The sequence below is a fragment of the Entelurus aequoreus genome, linkage group LG10, assembly GCF_033978785.1.
Source record: "Entelurus aequoreus isolate RoL-2023_Sb linkage group LG10, RoL_Eaeq_v1.1, whole genome shotgun sequence".
In the NCBI taxonomy this organism is placed as follows: domain Eukaryota; kingdom Metazoa; phylum Chordata; class Actinopteri; order Syngnathiformes; family Syngnathidae; genus Entelurus; species Entelurus aequoreus.
Window position 1 is genome coordinate 79,764,384 of NC_084740.1, and position 22,595 is coordinate 79,786,978.

At 35.9% G+C, this 22,595-nt stretch overlaps 1 long non-coding RNA gene across 1 annotated transcript in view; it reads left to right on the forward strand.

Moving 5' to 3' along the window:
- LOC133659086 (uncharacterized) overlaps positions 1 to 22,595 on the forward strand; it is a 206,587-nt gene that overhangs the window by 85,020 nt on the left and 98,972 nt on the right. The window contains exons 2-3 of the long non-coding RNA XR_009827598.1: positions 18,060 to 18,122; positions 18,214 to 18,350. This is a non-coding gene — a long non-coding RNA (uncharacterized LOC133659086). The remainder of the gene's footprint in view (positions 1 to 18,059; positions 18,123 to 18,213; positions 18,351 to 22,595) is intronic.

Sequence of the window (22,595 nt, forward strand, 5' to 3'; positions counted from 1 at the left end):
TGCAACCGGAATAACACACATGTACAGGAACAAATAACTTAGATTTTTTTAAAAGGATTTGAAAATCAAATGCCGTATTTTCCGCACTATAAGGCGCACCCAAAAACCTCCAATTTTCTCGAAAACTGACAGTGCGCCTTATAATCCGGTGCGCCTTATATATGGACTATGGCTGCAACAACTAATCGATTAAATCGATTAAAATCGATTATAAAAATAGTTGGCGATTAATTTAGGTTTTCCGCACTATAAGGCGCACCCAAAAACCTCCAATTTTCTCGAAAGCTGACAGTGCGCCTTATAATCCGGTGCGCCTTATATATGGACTATGGCTGCAACAACTAATCGATTCAAATCGATTATAAAAATAGTTGGCGATTAATTTAGGTTTTCCGCACTATAAGGCGCACCCAAAAACCTCCAATTTTTTCGAAAGCTGACAGTGCACCTTGTAATCCTGGTGCGCCTTATATATGGACTATGGTTGCAAAAACTAATCGATTAAATCAATTAAAATCGATTATAAAAATAGTTGGCGATTAATTTAGGTTTTCCGCACTATAAGGCGCACCCAAAAACCTCCAATTTTCTCGAAAGCTGACAGTGCGCCTTATAATCCGGTGCGCCTTATATATGGACTATGGCTGCAACAACTAATCGATTAAAATCGTTTATATAAATAGTTGGCGATTAATTTAGGTTTTCCGCACTATAAGGCGCACCCGAAAACCTCCAATTTTCTCAAAAGCTGACAGTGCGCCTTATAATCCGGTGCGCCTTATATATGGACTATGGCTGCAACAACTAATCGATTAAAAAAATAGTTGGCGATTAATTTAGGTTTTCCGCACTATAAGGCGCACCCAAAAACCTCCAATTTTTTCAAAAGCTGACTGCACCTTATAATCCGGTGCACCTTATATATGGACTATGGCTGCAACAACTAATCGATTAAATCAATTAAAATCGATTATAAAAATAGTTAGCGATTAATTTAGGTTTTCCGCACTATAAGGCGCACCCAAAAACCTCCAATTTTCTCGAAAGCTGACAGTGCGCCTTATAATCCGGTGAGCCTTATATATGGACTATGGCTGCAACAACTAATCGATTAAATCAATTAAAATCGCTTATAAAAATAGTTGGCGATTAATTTAGGTTTTCCGCACTATAAGGCGCACCCAAAAACCTCCAATTTTCTCGAAAGCTGACAGTGCGCCTTATAATCCGGTGAGCCTTATATATGGACTATGGCTGCAACAACTAATCGATTAAATCGATTAAAATCGATTATAAAAATAGTTGGCGATTAATTTAGGTTTTCCGCACTATAAGGCGCACCCAAAAACCTCCAATTTTCTCGAAAGCTGACAGTGCGCCTTATAATCCGGTGCGCCTTATATATGGACTATGGCTGCAACAACTAATCGATTAAAATCGTTTATATAAATAGTTGGCGATTAATTTAGGTTTTCCGCACTATAAGGCGCACCCGATAACCTCCAATTTTCTCAAAAGCTGACAGTGCGCCTTATAATCCGGTGCGCCTTATATATGGACTATGGCTGCAACAACTAATCGATTAAATCGATTAAAATCGTTTATATAAATAGTTGGCGATTAATTTAGGTTTTCCGCACTATAAGGCGCACCCAAAAACCTCCAATTTTCTCAAAATCTGACAGTGCGCCTTATAATCCGGTGCGCCTTATATATGGACTATGGCTGCAACAACTAATCGATTAAAATCGATTATAAAAATAGTTGGCGATTAATTTAGGTTTTCCGCACTATAAGGCGCACCCAAAAACCTCCAATTTTCTCGAAAGCTGACAGTGCGCCTTATAATCCGGTGCGCCTTATATATGGACTATGGCTGCAACAACTAATCGATTAAATCGATTAAAATCGTTTATATAAATAGTTGGCGATTAATTTAGGTTTTCCGCACTATAAGGCGCACCCAAAAACCTCAAATTTTCTCAAAAGCTGACAGTGCGCCTTATAATCCGGTGAGCCTTATATATGGACTATGGCTGCAACAACTAATCGATTAAAATCGATTATAAAAATAGTTGGCGATTAATTTAGGTTTTCCGCACTATAAGGCGCACCCAAAAACCTCCAATTTTTTCGAAAGCTGACAGTGCGCCTTATAATCCGGTGCGCCTTATATATGGACTTTGGCTGCAACAACTAATCGATTAAATAGATTAAAATCGATTATAAAAATAGTTGGCGATTAATTTAGGTTTTCCGCACTATAAGGCTCACCCAAAAACCTCACATTTTCTCGAAAGCTGACAGTGCGCCTTATAATCCGGTGCGCCTTATATATGGACTATGGCTGCAACAACTAATCGATTAAATCAATTAAAATCGATTATAAAAATAGTTGGCGATTAATTTAGGTTTTCCGCACTATAAGGCGCACCCAAAAACCTCCAATTTTCTCGAAAGCTGACAGTGCGCCTTATAATCCGGTGAGCCTTATATATGGACTATGGCTGCAACAACTAATCGATTAAATCGATTAAAATCGATTATAAAAATAGTTGGCGATTAATTTAGGTTTTCCGCACTATAAGGCGCACCCAAAAACCTCCAATTTTCTCGAAAGCTGACAGTGCGCCTTATAATCCGGTGCGCCTTATATATGGACTATGGCTGCAACAACTAATCGATTAAAATCGTTTATATAAATAGTTGGCGATTAATTTAGGTTTTCCGCACTATAAGGCGCACCCGAAAACCTCCAATTTTCTCAAAAGCTGACAGTGCGCCTTATAATCCGGTGCGCCTTATATATGGACTATGGCTGCAACAACTAATCGATTAAAATCGATTATAAAAATAGTTGGCGATTAATTTAGGTTTTCCGCACTATAAGGCGCACCCAAAAACCTCCAATTTTTTCGAAAGCTGACAGTGCACCTTGTAATCCTGGTGCGCCTTATATATGGACTATGGCTGCAACAACTAATCGATTAAATCAATTAAAATCGATTATAAAAATAGTTGGCGATTAATTTAGGTTTTCCGCACTATAAGGCGCACCCAAAAACCTCCAATTTTCTCGAAAGCTGACAGTGCGCCTTATAATCCGGTGCGCCTTATATATGGACTATGGCTGCAACAACTAATCGATTAAAAAAATAGTTGGCGATTAATTTAGGTTTTCCGCACTATAAGGCGCACCCAAAAACCTCCAATTTTTTCAAAAGCTGACAGTGCACCTTGTAATCCTGGTGCGCCTTATATATGGACTATGGCTGCAACAACTAATCGATTAAATCAATTAAAATCGATTATAAAAATAGTTGGCGATTAATTTAGGTTTTCCGCACTATAAGGCGCACCCAAAAACCTCCAATTTTCTCGAAAGCTGACAGTGCACCTTATAATCCGGTGCGCCTTATATATGGACTATGGCTGCAACAACTAATCGATTAAAATCGTTTATATAAATAGTTGGCGATTAATTTAGGTTTTCCGCACTGTAAGGCGCACCCGAAAACCTCCAATTTTCTCAAAAGCTGACAGTGCGCCTTATAATCCGGTGCGCCTTATATATGGACTATGGCTGCAACAACTAATCGATTAAATCGATTAAAATCGTTTATATAAATAGTTGGCGATTAATTTAGGTTTTCCGCACTATAAGGCGCACCCAAAAACCTCCAATTTTCTCAAAATCTGACAGTGCGCCTTATAATCCGGTGAGCCTTATATATGGACTATGGCTGCAACAACTAATCGATTAAAATTGATTATAAAAATAGTTGGCGATTAATTTAGGTTTTCCGCACTATAAGGCGCACCCAAAAACCTCCAATTTTCTCGAAAGCTGACAGTGCGCCTTATAATCCGGTGCGCCTTATATATGGACTATGGCTGCAACAACTAATCGATTAAATCGATTAAAATCGTTTATATAAATAGTTAGCGATTAATTTAGGTTTTCCGCACTATAAGGCGCACCCAAAAACCTCCAATTTTCTCAAAAGCTGACAGTGCGCCTTATAATCCGGTGAGCCTTATATATGGACTATGGCTGCAACAACTAATCGATTAAAATCGATTATAAAAATAGTTGGCGATTAATTTAGGTTTTCCGCACTATAAGGCGCACCCAAAAACCTCCAATTTTTTCGAAAGCTGACAGTGCGCCTTATAATCCGGTGCGCCTTATATATGGACTTTGGCTGCAACAACTAATCGATTAAATAGATTAAAATCGATTATAAAAATAGTTGGCGATTAATTTAGGTTTTCCGCACTATAAGGCTCACCCAAAAACCTCACATTTTCTCGAAAGCTGACAGTGCGCCTTATAATCCGGTGCGCCTTATATATGGACTATGGCTGCAACAACTAATCGATTAAATCAATTAAAATCGATTATAAAAATAGTTGGCGATTAATTTAGGTTTTCCGCACTATAAGGCGCACCCAAAAACCTCCAATTTTCTCGAAAGCTGACAGTGCGCCTTGTAATCCGGTGCGCCTTATATATGGACTATGGCTGCAACAACTAATCGATTAAATCGATTAAAATCGATTATAAAAATAGTTGGCGATTAATTTAGTCATTGATTCGTTGGATCTATGCTATGCGCATGCGCAGAGGCAAATTTTTTATTTTTTTTATTTTTTTATAAACCTTTATTTATAAACTGCATCATGTTGAGAAACAATAATCAAAATAAGTATGGTGCCAGTATGCTGTTTTTTTCCCAATAAAATACTGGAAAGTATAGAATTGTAGTTTGTCTCTTTTATCCGATTATTAATCGATTAATCGAAGTAATAATCGACAGATGAATCGATTATCAAATTAATCGTTAGTTGCAGCCCTAATATGGACCAATATTTTTTATTTTTTTTATTTTTCAGGTCTCGCAACTACGAGACCTTTTTCTACTAAGCGCTTCTTCTTCTACGGGGGAAAATGAAGTCGGCAGCTGCTTACCGTAGAAGAAGAAGAAGCGCGCGGTGCATGCTGGGATATATGACTGCGCGAGGCGTGCCGTTTCATTTCCATTAGTGTGTTTATGTAAAGACCCCAAAATGGCTCCTATTAAGAGACACGCTTACGACGCAGAGTTTAAACTCGGGAATAGAGCAGCAGCGAGAGAATTTAACATTAACGAATTACTATGTTGTGATTGCACTAACGTTTGATTTACCGTAACAGTATCAGACTGGTTTTTACCTGTTTATTGAATCAGGGAAAAGTTCCCCTCCACTTTGTGATATAAATGTTGCACTACATGTTATACCTTGCTGTTGTTAAAAGATAAACAAAACACCACGTCACTGACTTTACCTCAGGGAAAATAATAAAACAGATGTTTATTCATTTTGGGAGTTGTCAGAACGCTGGTTTGTAATCTATTAATAAAGTTTGACTGACCTATCTGACTGTTTTGTTGACATTCCCTTTAGCGCAGCTCCATCTAATGGATGCATAACGTAACCCCAGCCTCTACTGTAGCGTCTATTCTATGCGCCTTATAATGCAGTGCGCCTTATAATGCGGTGCGCCTTATATATGAACAAAGTTTTAAAATAGGCCATTCATTGAAGGTGCGCCTTATAGTGCGGAAAATACGGTAAGCTTATTTTGAGGGGTTATTTTTGAATAATATTTACCGTATTTCCCTGAATAGCCGCAGGGGCGCTAATTAATTTAAAACCTCTTCTCACTCCTGCGCTTACCAAAAGCATGCGGGATGGGCAAGCATGCGCAAATTATTTTAAAACCTCTTCTCACTCCGGCGCTTACCTTATCATGAAAAGCACATTTAATAAAAAAAACGTTATTATGGTCTTACCTTTACTTATAAATGATGTCCATCTGCAGCTGCTTCTGATCAAAGGCAGTCTTCCTTATCTTTCTTCAGTTTTAAAAGTCTCTGGAGATATTCCTTTAATTATTACCTCCTGCTTCGATTGAAAGTCCAGTTTAGAAAACTGTTTTATTTTAGATATGTAATCCTCCATGGTAAAAGTGCAAGCAAACGGTCGCGGCTCACGCATGCTGCTTGTTGTCTTCTTCTGCAGCACTGGTCTTCTGCAATACTGGTAGTCGCAAGAAGGATCACTAGCACCCTCTACCACCAGGAGGCGGGAGTCATTTAATGATTCATATTTGACCCGGCGGAAGTGCCAAGCATGCGCTAATTATTTTGCGAAACGAGTTTGACCCGGCTGTAATTCTAGGCAGGCGAATACTATATTCCCGGCGGCAATTCAAGGAAATACGGTATTTAAAAATATTTTGGTTGATTAAATAAATCTAATAAAAATAATCCCAAATATGTTACTTGTGTGAAAGCAATACTGGGACAGAACATAAAATGTGTCCGTTTTTCAATTCATTGATTTTGTTCTGAAAAATGTCTTTAAAAATATCCATGAGACTTTTTTTTTATAAAACCAAGGCTTCGAAAGAGTTTTTCCAATGTGTAACTCAGGGGTCACCAACCTTTTTGAAAGCAAGAGCTACTTCTTGGGTAGTGATTAATGCGAAGGGCTACCAGTTTGATACACACTTAAATAAATTGCCGAAAATAGCCAATTTGCTCAATTTACCTTTAACTCTATGTTATTATTAATAATTAATGATATTTACACTTAATTGAACGGTTTAAAAGAGGAGAAAACACGAAAAAAATGACAATAAAATTTTGAAACATAGTTTATCTTCAATTTCGACTCTTTAAAATTCAAAATTCAACCGAAAAAAAGAAGAAAAAAACTAGCTAATTCGAATCTTTTTGAAAAAAATAAAAAAAATTATTTATGGAACATCATTAGTAATTTTTCCTGACTAAGATTAATTTTAGAATTTTGATGACATGTTTTAAATAGGTTAAAATACAATCTGCACTTTGTTAGAATATATAACAAATTGGACCAAGCTATATTTCTAACAAAGACAAATCATTATTTCTTCTAGATTTTCCAGAACAAAATTTTTAAAAGAAAATCAAAAGACTTTGAAATAAGATTTAAATTGGATTCTACAGATTTTCTAAATTTGCCAGAATAATTTTTTTGAATTTTAATCATAAGTTTGAAGAAATATTTTACAAATATTCTTCATCGAAAAAACAGAAGCTAAAATGAAGAATTAAATTAAAATGTATTTATTATTCTTTACAATAAAAAAAATAAATTTACTTGAACATTAATTTAAATTGTCAGGAAAGAAGAGGAAGGAATTTAAAAGGTAAAAAGGTATATGTGTTTAAAAATCCTAAAATCTTTTTTAAGGTTGTATTTTTTCTCTAAAATTGTCTTTCTGAAAGTTATAAGAAGCAAAGTAAAAAAAAAAAAAAGAATTTATTTAAACAAGTGAAGACCAAGTCTTTAAAATATTTTCTTGGATTTTCAAATTCTATTTGAGTTTTGTCTCTCTTAGAATTAAAAATGTTGGGCAAAGCGAGACCAGCTTCTAGTAAATAAATACAATTTAAAAAATAGAGGCAGCTCACTGGTAAGTGCTGCTATTTGAGCTATTTTTAGAACAGGCCAGCGGGCTACTCATCTGGTCCTTACGGGCTACCTGGTGCCCGCGGGCACCGCGTTGGTGACCCCTGGTGTAACTTGTCAACCTTTTGACCCTTGCAAGCTTTTATTTGAGCTGGCTTGAAAAGTTAGATAAGCACTCACACTTTTATATACCGCATTTTTCGGAGTATAAGTCGCACCGGCCGAAAATGCATAATAAAGAAGGAAAAATATATAAGTCGCACTGGAGTATAAGTCGCATTTTTGGGGAAATGTATTTGATAAAAGCCAACAGCAAGAATAGACATTTGAAAGGTAATTTCAAAAGAATAGTGAACAACAGGCTGAATAAGTGTACGTTATATGAGGCATAAATAACCAACTGGTATGTTAACGTAACATATTATGGTAAGAGTCATTCAAATAACTATAACATATAGAACATGCTATACGTTTACCAAACAATCTGTCACTCCTAATCACTAAATCCCATGAAATCTTATACGTCTAGTCTCTTACGTCAATGACATCAATAATATTAGAGATGTCCGATATCGGTCTGCCGATATTATCGGCCGATAAATGCGTTACAATGTAATATCGGAAATTATCGTTTTTTTTATTATCAGTATCGTTTTTTTTATTTTTATTTTATTAATTTTTTTATTAAATCCACATAAAAAACACAAGATACACTTACAATTAGTGCACCAAGCCAAAAAACCTCCCTCCCCCATTCACACTCATTCACACAAAAGGGTTGTTTCTTTCTGTTATTAATATTCTGCTTCCTACATTATATATCAATATATATCAATACAGTCTGCAAGGGATACAGTCCGTAAGCACACATGATTGTGCGTGCTGCTGCTCCACTAATAATACTAACCTTTAACAGTTAATTTTACAAATTTTCATTAATTACTAGTTTTTATGTAACTGTTTTTATATTGTTTTACTTTATTTTGTATTCAAGAAAATGTTTTTAATTTATTTATCTTATTTTATTTGATTCATTTTTTAAAAAAAGTACCTTATCTTCACCATACCTGGTTGTCCAAATTAGGCATAATAATGTGTTAATTCCACGACTGTATATATCGGTTGATATCGGTATCGGTTGATATCGGTATCGGTAATTAAAGAGTTGGACAATATCGGCATATCGGATATCGGCAAAAAGCCATTATCGGACATCCCTAAATAATATTTGATATTTTACGCTAATGTGTTAATCATTTCACACATAAGTCGCTCCTGAGTATAAGTCGCACCCCAAACTATGAAAAAAACTGCGACTTATAATCCGAAAAATACGGTATATTTTATTTAGTATTTTTATTTTTCATTTGAAATGTTTTACACAAAAAATTGACAAATGCTTTTTCTTTTGTTTTAGGCATCGCTGCTTTGCAAATACCTTCAACAAGTAAGTGCCATAAAACAACTTTTGATTTTTTAAAGGAAAATACACATTACCCACAACGCAAACAAACGTAATTATTGTTATCATTACAAAGGATGCTTCTGGTGAACTTTAACAGAAAGTTGCAGGAAGTAGCTTTTATTATTTTGAAATGAATAGCCACATATACGCTTGAAAATGAAATAAGTATCAGATATTTGTAGTTCTTTATTACTTTGATGTATACTGCTTGTGTGTGTACGTTGTAATCGGCGTGGCAAAAGTACTACTCTCCCTACTCTCCGGTCACACAAATTGTCTTTTTTTATTTTATTTTTACGTAGTGGCTCTTTAATCACCTACATTTCAAACGCTTAGGCCACAAAGCCAGAACCATACCATGCATGTTAGACAAGAACACAGATGTGAGTTTGCATCACCAAAGCTAGCAAACATTCTTTGCAAGGCCATCTGTTGACAACACAAAAAAACTACCCAATTGCATTCATTTGTCTTGTAGCGACATTGTTTCTGCTTCTAAGCAAGCAGCTGGGTCGGAATTGAGCACAATGTGAAATTCTGGCACCGTTCTTGGCGTCGTGGCTGAAAATGATGCATTTTCTAACACTCTGGAAAAGTATTTTGGTTCTAATTGATTGAACATAAAAGTCTGCATTAGTGAAAGGGAGATTTATTATTATACGCTAGTTTATTTTTACATGGCTGTAAAGGACATTAGTGGTTTGTCATTGAAATACTCCTGAAGACATGTTAGCACACACGTAGCACAGATATCCTAAAAGTTATATAATCATTAAAGGCCTACTGAAAGCCACTACTAGCGACCACGCAGTCTGATAGTTTATATATCAATGATGAAATCTTAACATTGCAACACATGCCAATACGGCCGGGTTAACTTATAAAGTGACTTTTTAAAATTCCCGCCACACTTCCGGTTGAAAAACTCCTTTGGATATGATTTATGCGCGTGACGTCACAAAATCCACGGAAGTGGTTGGACCCCATCAACCCGATATAAAAACCTCTTGTTTTCTTCGACAAAACTCCACAGTATTGTGGACATCTGTGTTGGTGAATCTTTTGCAATTTGTTTAATGAACAATGGAGGCTGCAAAGAAGAACGTTGTAGGTGGGATCGATCGGTGTATTAGCGGCTAAGTACAATACTTACAGCAACACAACAAGGACTACTTACTACGCCTAGCCGATGCTTGCCGCCAAACCCACGGATGAAGTCCTTCGTCGCGCCGTCGATCGCTGGAACGCAGGTGAGCACGGGTGTTGATGAGCAGATGAGGGCTGGCTGGCGTAGGTGGAGCGCTAATGTTTTTATCATAGCTCTGTGAGGTCCGGTTGCTAAGTTGCTAAATTAGCCTTAGCGTCGTTAGCAACAGCATTGTTAAGCCTTACCAGGCTGAGAATTTTTAACCGTGTAGTTACATGTACATGGTTTAATAGTATTGTTGATCTTCTGTCTATCCTTCCAGTCAGGGGTTTATTTCTTTTGTTTCTATCTTCATTTGAGAACGATGCTATCACGTTAGCTCAGTAGCTAAGTGTGTCACCGATGTATTGTCGTGGAGATAAAAGTCACTTTAAATGTCCATTTCGCGTGCTCGACTCTCATTTTCAAGAGGATATAGTATCCCAGGTGGTTTAGAATACAAATCCGTGATCCACAATATAAAAAGGAGAGAGTGTGGAATCCAATGAGCCAGCTTGTACCTAAGTTACGGTCAGAGCGAAAAAAGATACGTCCATCACTGTCTCTCTAGTCCTTCACTGTAACGTTCCTCATCTACGAATCTTTCATCCTCGCTCAAATTAATGGGGTAATCGTCACTTTGTCGCTCCGAATCTCTCTCGCTCCATTGTAAACAACGGGGAATTGTGAGGAATACTAGCTCCTGTGACGTCACGCTACTTCTACTTTTTTTTATCAGCGAGCAAAAGTTGCAAACTTTATCGTCGATGTTCTCTACTAAATACTTTCAGGAAAAATATGGCAATATCGCGAAATGATCAAGTATGACACATAGAATGGATCTGCTATTCCCCTTTAAATTAAAAAAAATTCATTTCAGTAGGCCTTTAATCAAACGCTCAATGATTTACAGAAAATTAGTCGCTAAGTCAGTTCTTTCACGTTTTGCTTAATGGCGACCTTGTTTTTCAACCAATCTTGCTCATATTCTCACCCTAAAAGTGTGTAACACATTTCCTGATTGGTATATACACAACACTACTGCTTGGCTGTAAACATTACCGTCGTTTGTTGGTTCCAGGTTGGTTGGTTCCAAAGTCATTTTTGCAAAGTCGGATTATTATTAATAAATCCTTTTTTTTTTTATAGTTAGAGCTTCAAAAATGTGTTTACGACCTTCTAAATACATGTTTTTACATACATTTGAAATAACACCCATATAGTCACTTTTACCCTTGTTTTACCCAATATAGTAGCCTAGAGCAGTGTTTTTCAACCGTGAGATACAGTCTGGTGTGCCGTGGGAGATTATCTATTTGCACCTACCGTATTTCCTTGAATAGCCGCAGGGGCGCTAATTAATTTAAAACCTCCTGTCACTCCGGCGTTTACCGGAAGCCTGCGGGATGGCCGTGCATGCGCTAAATATTTTAAAACCTCTTCCCACTCCAGCGTTTACCAAAAGGAATGCGGTAAATTTAGGCGTGCGCTTTGAGTGTGATGTAAGCATACCATCATGAAAAGCACATTTAATAAAATACGTTATTATGGTCTTACCTGTACTTATAAATGGAGTCCATTTGCTGCTCCTTCTGACCAAAAGCATCGATAACTTGTTTATAGAAGTCTTCATTATTTTCTTTCTTCCGTTTTAAAAGTCTCTCTGTCTCGATGGAGATATTCCTTTAATTATTACCTCCTGCTTCCATTGAAAGTCCAGTTTAGAAAACTGTTTTATTTTAGATACCGGTATGTAATCCTCCATGTTAAAAAAAAAAAAAAATCTCTTGCTGCGTGTAGTCACTTCTTCTGCAGTACCGGAAGTCGCAATAAGGATCACTAGCGCGGTAGCGCCCTCTACCACCAGGAGGCGGGAGTCATTTAATGACTTATACAGTATTTGACACACGCAGCTACGGTATATTAATAAAACATAGCTGCTTACTGTTCTTTTTAGCATACTGTACCTTAAATCCTACTGAATAGCTCTTTATCTTTTTTCCTTTGTGCGATTGCAAACTACTGAAAGCAGCTTCCTCCATTTTGAAAAGGAGGACAGGTAAAGCGTCACTCGTGACGTACCGAATTTGACCCGGTGGAAGTTCTAGCCATATGCTAAATATTTTGCAAAACGAGTTTGACCCGGCGAAAATTATAGACATGCGATGATAAAATTTATATTTTGCGAAACGAATTTGATCCAGCGTTAATAATGAACCTGCGATAAGGCCAAGCATGCGTTAATTATTTTGAGAAACGAGTTTGACCCGGCAGTAATTCTAGACGTGCGAATACTATATTCCCTGCGCCAGGAAATACGGTATTTGGGTTAAAAATATTTTTTTCAAAGCAGTAATTATAGTCTGCAAATGATGTGTTGTTGTTGAGTGTCGGTGCTGTCTAGAGCTCGGCAGAGTAACTGTGTAATACTCTTCCATATCAGTAGGTGGCAGCCGGTAGCTAATTGCTTTGTAGATGTCGGAAACAGCGGTAGGCAGCGTGCAGGTAAAAAGGTATCTAATGCTTAAACCAAAAAAAAACAAAAGGTGAGTGCCTCTAAGAAAAGGCATTGAAGCTTAGGGAAGGCTATGCAGAACAAAACTAAAACTGAACTGGCTACAAAGTAAACAAAAACAGAATGCTGGACGACAGCAAAGACTTACTGTGGAGCAAAGACGGCGTCCACAATGCACATCCCAACATGACATGACAATCGACAATGTCCCCACAAAGAAGGATAAAAACTGAAATATTCTTGATTGCTAAAACAAAGTAGATGCGGGAAATATCGCTCAAAGGAAGACATGAAACTGCTACAGGAAAATACCAAAAAGGGAGAAAATGCCACCAAAATTGGAGCGCAAGACAAGAAGTAAAACACTACGCACAGGAAAACAGCAAAAAAAGTCCAAATAAGTCAGGGTGTGATGTGACAGGTGGTGACAGTTCACCTACTTTGAGACAAGAGCTATATTGATGCATGCTTGGTTATGCTTTAAAGTCATATTCAACAATTGCGACAACGACTTTTTACTGTCAACTGAGTTTCGTTTTTTAATGATTTTTTTAAGTATTGAGCAAAGGGTCTGAATACTTATGTACATGTTTTCTTTTTTTAATACAAAAAAAATACATTTTTACATTGTCATTATGGGGTATTGTCTATAGAATTTTGAGGACAAAAATACATGTTCCATTTTGTAACAAAGCTATAACATAAAAAGTGAAGCATCTGCAAATACTTTCCTGATGCACCGTTTGTAGGCCAAACATACGTTGAATCTGCGCTATGTGTCGAGGGTCTACATCAGGGGTCGGTGCCCGCGGGCACCAGGTAGCCCGTAAGGACCAGATGAGTAGCCCGCTGGCCTGTTCTAAAAATAGCTCAAATAGCAGCACTTACCAGTGAGCTGCCTCTATTTTTTAAATTGTATTTATTTACTAGCAAGCTGGTCTCGCTTTGCTCGACATTTTTAATTCTAAGAGAGACAAAACTCAAATAGAATTTGAAAATCCAAGAAAATATTTGAAAGACTTGGTCTTCACTTGTTTAAATAAATTCATCATTTTTTATACTTTGCTTCTTATAACTTTCAGAAAGACAATTTTAGAGAAAAAATACAACCTTAAAAAGGATTTTAGGATTTTTAAACACATATACCTTTTTACCTTTTAAATTCCTTCCTCTTCTTTCCTGACAATTTCAATCAATGTTCAAGTAAATTTATTTTTTTTATTGTAAAGAATAATAAATACATTTTAATTTAATTCTTCATTTTAGCTTCTGTTTTTTCGACAAAGAATATTTGTGAAATATTTCTTCAAACTTATTATGATTAAAATTCCAAAAAATTATTCTGGCAAATCTAGAAAATCTGTAGAATCAAATTTAAATCTGATTTCAAAGTCTTTAGATTTTCTTTTAAAAATTTTGTTCTGGAAAATCTAGAAGAAATAATGATTTGTCTTTGTTAGAAATATAGCTTGGTCCAATTTGTTATATATTCTAACAAAGTGTAGATTGGATTGTAACCTATTTAAAACATGTCATCAAAATTCTAAAATTAATCTTAATCAGGAAAAATTACTAATGATGTTCCATAAATTATTTTTTTTTATTTTTTCAAAAAGATTCGAATTAGCTAGTTTTTTCCCTTCTTTTTTTCGGTTGAATTTTGAATTTTAAAGAGTCGAAATAGAAGATAAACTATGTTTCAAAATTTTATTGTCATTTTTATTGTGTTTTCTCCTCTTTTAAACCGCTCAATTAAGTGTAAATATCATTAATTATTAATAATAACATAGAGTTAAAGGTAAATTGAGCAAATTGGCTATTTCATGCAATTTATTGAAGTGTGTATCAAACTGGTAGCCCTTCGCATTAATCAGTACCCAAGAAGTAGCTCTTGCTTTCAAAAAGGTTGGTGACCCCTGCTCTACATTATATGCCACCCTATAACCCCCTGCCCCCCCCAGACACGCACACACACACACACACACACACACACACACACACACACACACACACACACACACACACACACACACACACACACACACACACACACTCTCTCTGTCATGATAAAAGCATTGAATAAAGAGTCAGGGTGGCCATAGGAAGCTGATAGGAGTAAACTAAGCTCAGCAGGCATGTTGTTTGTGTTTACTTTGTGTGTGTGCGTGTGCACAGATGCTGCGTCACGTGTTTCAGCAACTTTGCAGGGATTCCACAAAAACACGATCCATCGTGGGTCATCAGGGTCAAAGTCCATCATTTTAGTATTCTAATATATTTATCTGTTATTTATTGCAAAGGGATAACTTTTGGAAAACGATGATTAGGAGGTCAAAGTCCATCATTCATATTCTATTACAATTAGAGATGTCCGATAATATCGGCCGATATATGCGTTAAAATGTAATATCCGAAATTATCGGTATCGGTTTTTTTATTATCGGTACCGATTTTTTTTTTTTTTTTTTTTTTTTTTTTTTTTTTTAATTATTATTAAATCCACATAAAAAACACAAGACACACTTACAATTAGTGCACCAAGCCAAAAAACCTCCCTCCCCCATTTACACTCATTCACACAAAAGGGTTGTTTCTTTCTGTTATCAATATTCTGGTTCCTACATTATATATCAATATATATCAATACAGTCTGCAAGGGATACAGTCCGTAAGCACACATGATTGTGCGTGCTGCTGCTCCACTAATAGTACTAACCTTTAACACTTAATTTTACTCATTTTCAATCATTACTAGTTTCTATGTAACTGTTTTTATATTGTTGTACTTTCTTTTTTATTCAAGAAAATGTTTTTAATTTATTTATCTTATTTTATTTTATTCATTTAAAAAAAAAGTACCTTATCTTCACCATACATGGTTGTCCAAATTAGGCATAATAATGTGTTCATTCCACAACTGTATATATCGGTTGATATCGGTATCGGTTGATATCGGTATCGGTAATTAAAGAGTTGGACAATATCGGCATATCGGATATCGGCAAAAAGCCATTATCGGACATCCCTAGTTCTGGGTATTTGTTCTGTTGTGTTTATGTTGTGTTACGGTGCGTATGTTCTCCCGAAATGTGTTTGTCATTAGGGATGTCCGATAATGGCTTTTTGCCGATATCCGATATGCCGATATTGTCCAACTCTTTAATTACAGATACCGATATCAACCGATACCGATATCAACCGATATACGCAGTCGTGGAATTAACACATTATTATGCCTAATTTGGACAACCAGGTATGGTGAAGATAAGGTACTTTTTAAAAAAAAATGAATCAAATAAAATAAGATAAATAAATTAAAAACATTTTCTTGAATAAAAAAGAAAGTAAAACAATATAAAAACAGTTACATAGAAACTAGTAATGAATGAACATTTGTAAAATTAAGTGTTAAAGGTTAGTACTATTAGTGGAGCAGCAGCACGCACAATCATGTGTGCTTACGGACTGTATCCCTTGCAGACTGTATTGATATATATTGATATATAATGTAGGAAGCAGAATATTAATAACAGAAAGAAACAACCCTTTTGTGTGAATGAGTGTAAATGGGGGAGGGAGGTTTTTTGGCTTGGTGCACTAATTGTAAGTGTATCTTGTGTTTTTTATGTGGATTTAATAAAAAAACCAAACAAAAAAAAACCGATACTGATAATAACAAAAACGATACCGATAATTTCCGATATTACATTTTAACGCATTTATCGGCCGATAATATCGGCAGACCGATATTATCGGACATCTCTATTTGTCATTGTGGTTTGGTGTGGGTTCACAGTGTGGCACATATTTGTAACAGTGATAAAGTTGTTTATACGGACACCCTCAGTGTGACCTGTATGGCTGTTGACCAAGTATGGCTTGCATTCACTTGTGTGTGTGAAAAGCCGTAGATATTATGTGACTGGGCCGGCACGCAAAGGCGGTGCCTTTACACAGCGGCCTTTTAAAAAGTCATACATTTTACTTTTTGAAACCGATACCGATAATTTCCGATATTACAATTTAAAGCATTTATCGGCAATAAAAATAATTTAAAAAGTAAATATTTTTTCCCTGTGTGATCATGGAGATTTAGTTTTTTCTACAAAAGAACACAATTTTATTTGGGGAAAAATAGCTACAATTATCTAATAATTTATTGTTAAAAATGTGCTTGAATTAGAAAGTTGCCATGTGCCTACATACTGTAACTCAGGGGTCACCAACCTTTTTGAAAGCAAGAGCTACTTCTTGGGTACTGATTAATGCGAAGGGCTACCAGTTTGATACACACTTAAATAAATTGCCAGAAATAGCCAATTTGCTCAATTTACCTTTAACTCTGTTATTATTAATAATTAATGATATTTACACTTAATTGAACGGTTTAAAAGAGGAGAAAACACGAAAAAAATGACAATAAAATTTTGAAACATAGTTTATCTTCTATTTCGACACTTTAAAATTCAAAATTCAACCGAAAAAAAGAAGAGAAAAACTAGCTAATTCGAATCTTTTTGAAAAAATAAAAAAAATAATTTATGGAACATCATTAGTAATTTTTCCTGACTAAGATTAATTTTAGAATTTTGATGACATGTTTTAAATAAGTTAAAATACAATCTGCACTTTGTTAGAATATATAACAAATTGGACCAAGCTATATTTCTAACAAAGACAAATCATTATTTCTTCTCGATTTTCCCGAACAAAATTTTTAAAAGAAAATCAAAAGACTTTGAAATAAGATTTAAATTTGATTCTACAGATTTTCTAGATTTTCCAGAATAATTTTTTGGAATTTCAATCATGATAAGTTTGAAGAAATATTTCACAAATATTCCTCGTGGAAAAAACAGAAGCTAAAATGAAGAATTAAATTAAAATGTATTTATTATTCTTTACAATAAAAAAAAAATAATTTACTTGAACATTGATTTAAATTGTCAGGAAAGAAGAGGAAGGAATTTAAAAGGTAAAAAGGTATATGTGTTGAAAAATCCTAAAATCATTTTTCTCTAAAATTGTCTTTCTGAAAGTTATAAGAAGCAAAGTAAAAAAAAGAATGCATTTATTTAAAGAAGTGAAGACCAAGTCTTTCAAATATTTTTTTGGATTTTCAAATTCTATTTGAGTTTTGTCTCTCTTAGAATTAAAAATGTCGGGCAAAGCGAGACCAGCTTGCTAGTAAATAAATACAATTTAAAAAATAGAGGCAGCTCACTGGTAAGTGCTGCTATTTGAGCTATTTTTAGAACAGGCCAGCGGGCTACTCATCTGGTCCTTACGGGCTACCTGGTGCCCGCGGGCACCGCGTTGGTGACCCCTGCTGTAGCTCATCTCAATGTATTCCAAAAAGTGTTTGCTTTAATCGCTGAAATGTACTTTTTCAGGTCGTAATGTGCAGCCTCAAAGAAGCCAAAAAAAAAGAAGAAGTGAGAACCACTCTTAATGAGGTATCTCTGAGGCAAAAAGGAACATCTTTTCTCACTGGGAATGTTTAGAAATGAGCCTAATTGGATTTTGCTGTTTTGTTTTCTTTTCAAGGTTAAGTCAAGTTTGAGTGTTGCTGTTGTGGTGTGAATGAGGGAGGCCTGAGGAGGTCACGTTCAAGTCTCAGAGAAGCAGACAAGCGCTGCAGGGCTGCTTCAAGCAAGGCGGGACTGAGCCCCAGGCTGGAGGAAGTAAGTTTTGACAACAGCGACACTTCAAGTCAGACAAACACTCATACAGAACAGCAGTGTGATATTTAATCATAAACTACATCAACTCAATAAATTAAAGGCCTACTGAAATGATTTTATTTTTATTTAAACGGGAATAGCAGATCCATTCTATGTGTCATACTTGATCATTTCGCGATATTGCCATATTTTTGCTGAAAGGATTTAGTAGAGAAAATCGACGATAAAGTTCGCAACTTTTGCTCGCTGATAAAAAAAAGCCTTGCCTGTAGCGGAAGTAGCGTGACGTCACAGGAGCTAGTATTCCTCACAATTCCCCGTTGTTTACAATGGAGCGAGAGAGATTCGGACCGAGAAAGTGACGATTACCCCATTAATTTGAGCGAGGATGAAAGATTCGTAGATGAGGAACGTTACAGTGAAAGACTTGAGAGGCAGTGCAGGACGTATCTTTTTTCGCTCTGACCGTAACTTAGGTACAAGCTGGCTCATTGGATTCCACTCTCTCTCCTTTTTCTATTGTGGATCACGGATTTGTATTTTAAACCACCTGGGATACTATATCCTCTTGAAAATGAGAGTCGAGAACGCGAAATGGACATTCAGTGCCTTTTATCTCCACGACAATACATCGGCGAAATGCTTTAGCTACGAGCTAACGTGATAGCATCGTGCTTTAACTGCATATAGAAACAAAAAAAATAAACCCCTGACTGGAAGGATAGATAGAAAATCAACAATACTATTAAACCGTGGACATGTAAATACACGGTTAATGCTTTCCAGGCTGGCGAAGGTTAACAATGCTGTGCTAACGACGCCATTGAAGCTAACTTAGCAACCGGACCGCACAGAGCTATGCTAAAAACATTAGCTCTCCACCTACGCCAGCCAGCCCTCATCTGCTAATCAACACCCGTGCTCACCTGCGTTCCAGCAGAAGGACGAAGGACTTCACCCGATGCGTTTGGCGGCCCGGAGACGTAGGAAGTCAAGGTGAGGTCGGCGGCTAGCGCGTCTGCTCTCCAACAAAGTCCTCCTGGTTGTGTTGCTGTAGTCCGCTGCTAATACACCGATCCCACCTACAACTGTCTTCTTTGCAGCCTTCATTGTTCATTAAACAAATTGCAAAAGATGTCCAGAATACTGTGGAATTATGAAATGAAAACAGAGCTTTTTGTATAGGATTCTACGGGGTACCATAACTTCCGTTACTCTGACTTCGTCACACGCATACGTCATCATACCGCGACGTTTCAGCCGGATATTTCCCGGGAAGTTTTAAATGTCACTTTATAAGTTAACCCGGCCGTATTGGCATGTGTTGCAATGTTAAGATTTCATCATTGATATATAAACTATCAGACTGCGTGGTCGCTAGTAGTGGCTTTCAGTAGGCCTTTAAATGACTAATAATTAATACATTATCTTAAGTCTTCATTATATCACAACATGTTGGCAATAATACCAAATATTTAGAGATGTCCGATAATGGCTTTTTTGCCGATTTCCGATATTGTCCAACTCTTAATTACCGATTCCGATATGAACCGATATATACAGTCGTGGAATTGACACATTATTATTAGAGATGTCCGATATATGCGTTAAAATGTAATATCGGAAATTATCGGTATCGTTTTTTTTATCATCAGTATCGTTTTTTTAATTTTTTTTTTTATTAAATCCACATAAAAAACACAAGATACACTTACAATTAGTGCACCAAGCCAAAAAACCTCCCTCCCCCATTTACACTCATTCACACAAAAGGGTTGTTTCTTTCTGTTATTAATATTCTGCTTCCTACATTATATATCAATATATATCAATACAGTCTGCAAGGGATACAGTCCGTAAGCACACATGATTGTGTGTGCTGCTGCTCCACTAATAGTACTAACCTTTAACAGTTAATTTTACTAATTTTCATTCATTACTAGTTTCTATGTAACTGTTTTTATATTGTTGTACTTTATTTTTTATTCAAGAAAATGTTTTTAATTTATTTATCTTACTAATTTTTTTAAAAAGTACCTTATCTTCACCATACCTGGTTGTCCAAATTAGGCATAATAATGTGTTAATTCCACGACTGCATATATCGGTTGATATCGGTATCGGTTGATATCGGTATCGGTAATTAAAGAGTTGGACAATATCGGAATATCGGATATCGGCAAAAAGCCATTATCGGACATCCCTAATTAATACATTATCTTAAGTCTTCATTATATCACAACATGTTGGCAATAATACCAAATATATAGAGATGTCCGATAACGGCTTTTATGCCGATTTCCGATATTGTCCAACTCTTAATTACCGATTCCGATATCAACCGATATATACAGTCGTGGAATTAACACATTATTATGCCTAATTTGGACAACCAGGTATGGTGAAGATAAGGTACTTTTTAAAAAAAATAGTAAAATAAGATAAATAAATTAAAAACATTTTCTTGAATAAAAAAGAAAGTAAAACAATATAAAAACAGTTACATAGAAACTAGTAATTAATGAAAATGAGTAAAATGAAGTGTTAAAGGTTAGTGCTATTAGTGGAGCAGCAGCACGCACAATCATGTGTGCTTACGGACTGTATCCCTTGCAGACTGTATTGATATATATTGATATATAATGTAGGAAGCAGAATATTAATAACAGAAAGAAACAACCCTTTTGTGTGAATGAGTGTAAATGGGGGAGGGAGGTTTTTTGGGGTTGGTGCACTAATTGTAAGTGTATCTTGTGTTTTTTATGTGGATTTCCCCTCCATTTTTCTGCATTCTTTCGTATCTCAAGTTATCATGACGTATATGTATTGTTGCATTTGAACAATTGTATTGTTGATAATAAAGGTAAAGTACTGGTATTGTTTATTATCAATAGCACTATTCCTATTGGTATTCATATTGCTCCATTTTTAGTGTAATAATGCTCAGTTCTGTATTTTTTTAAAAATTTTCGCTAACTGCTTATTTGCTATTACTTCTACCATCATATTTGTACATGTCGTATTTGCTGATGTTGCTCTGTTGTTGTTGTTGTTGTGTTTGCTGTTGTTGTTTTTGTCTCTCTGTCTAATCCCCCTCTTGTCCCCACAATTCCCCCCTCTGTCTTCCTTTTTCTCTCTTTCTATCCCCTCCTGCTCCGGCCCGGCTGCACCAAATGATAATATAAATACATTTAATAAAGTCAAAATACAAGTAAGGCAACAAGAGAAGTATCCTACACTTCTCTTTTGTAAAGTAAATCTGAACAGCCGATATGGGCATCTACATCTGCTATATGATTTGCCCGAGAAGCTGGGCAGGACATTAAAAAAAAAAAAAAAAAAAAAAAAAAAAAAAATTATGTGGATTTAATAAAAAAAAGAAAAAAAAAAGAAAAGAAAAAAGACGATACTGATAATAAAAAACCGATACCGATAATTTCCGATATTACATTTTAACGCATTTATCCAAAACCGATATTATCGGACATCTCTACTTTTAAGTTTTCATTATTCCACCAGTATAAACATAATCATAAATATTGTCTACCGTAAAAATCTGTCAAAAAAAAAAAAAAAAAAGTTGCAAATTAACAAATGAAATCATGCAGAGTTCCAATTCAAATTTGCAGTCTTATTATAGACAAAAACGTCACAGGGACTATAACAACCTTTTCTTCTCCTGTGATGTTGGAATCTTATCAAATTAGCACTTTGGGAAAAAAACGGGGGCTGAATGAAGAAATCCTGCCTTCCCCGCCTGGCTGAAGTGTGAGAATATTCCGGGGCGCTGTGTGGTTTGTGCCGGAGCCGGAGGATGACGCTACTCTCGGGGAGAATGAATTAAGAAGCGCTAGATATCGCTCAAAGCTGCATTAACATTAATCATAGGTGAAATGTACATCGCTCACACTGCACCAGGTGCAATTTCCTGGGTAGAATGATTCCACTATGATGACATAGGGCACACATGTACTATATTTTAAGTGTAAAAGTGCATGTAGAACTAATGTGCAATGGTGATGTATGGACAAATTAATTAAGCATATTGATCGTGACAGCGGTGTGGATTTTTAATTAGCGTATGCTTGAGTGTGTTAACATGCCTGCGCTCCCTTTGAGTGGAACCAAGCGGAACCGAGCACGTCGGCACATGGCGGCTGCATGCAACGCGGCACCTTCCGCGCCCATTTCGGGACGTGTTGTCACTTAATTATACAGCCATGTACGACTGCAACTTTATTTACT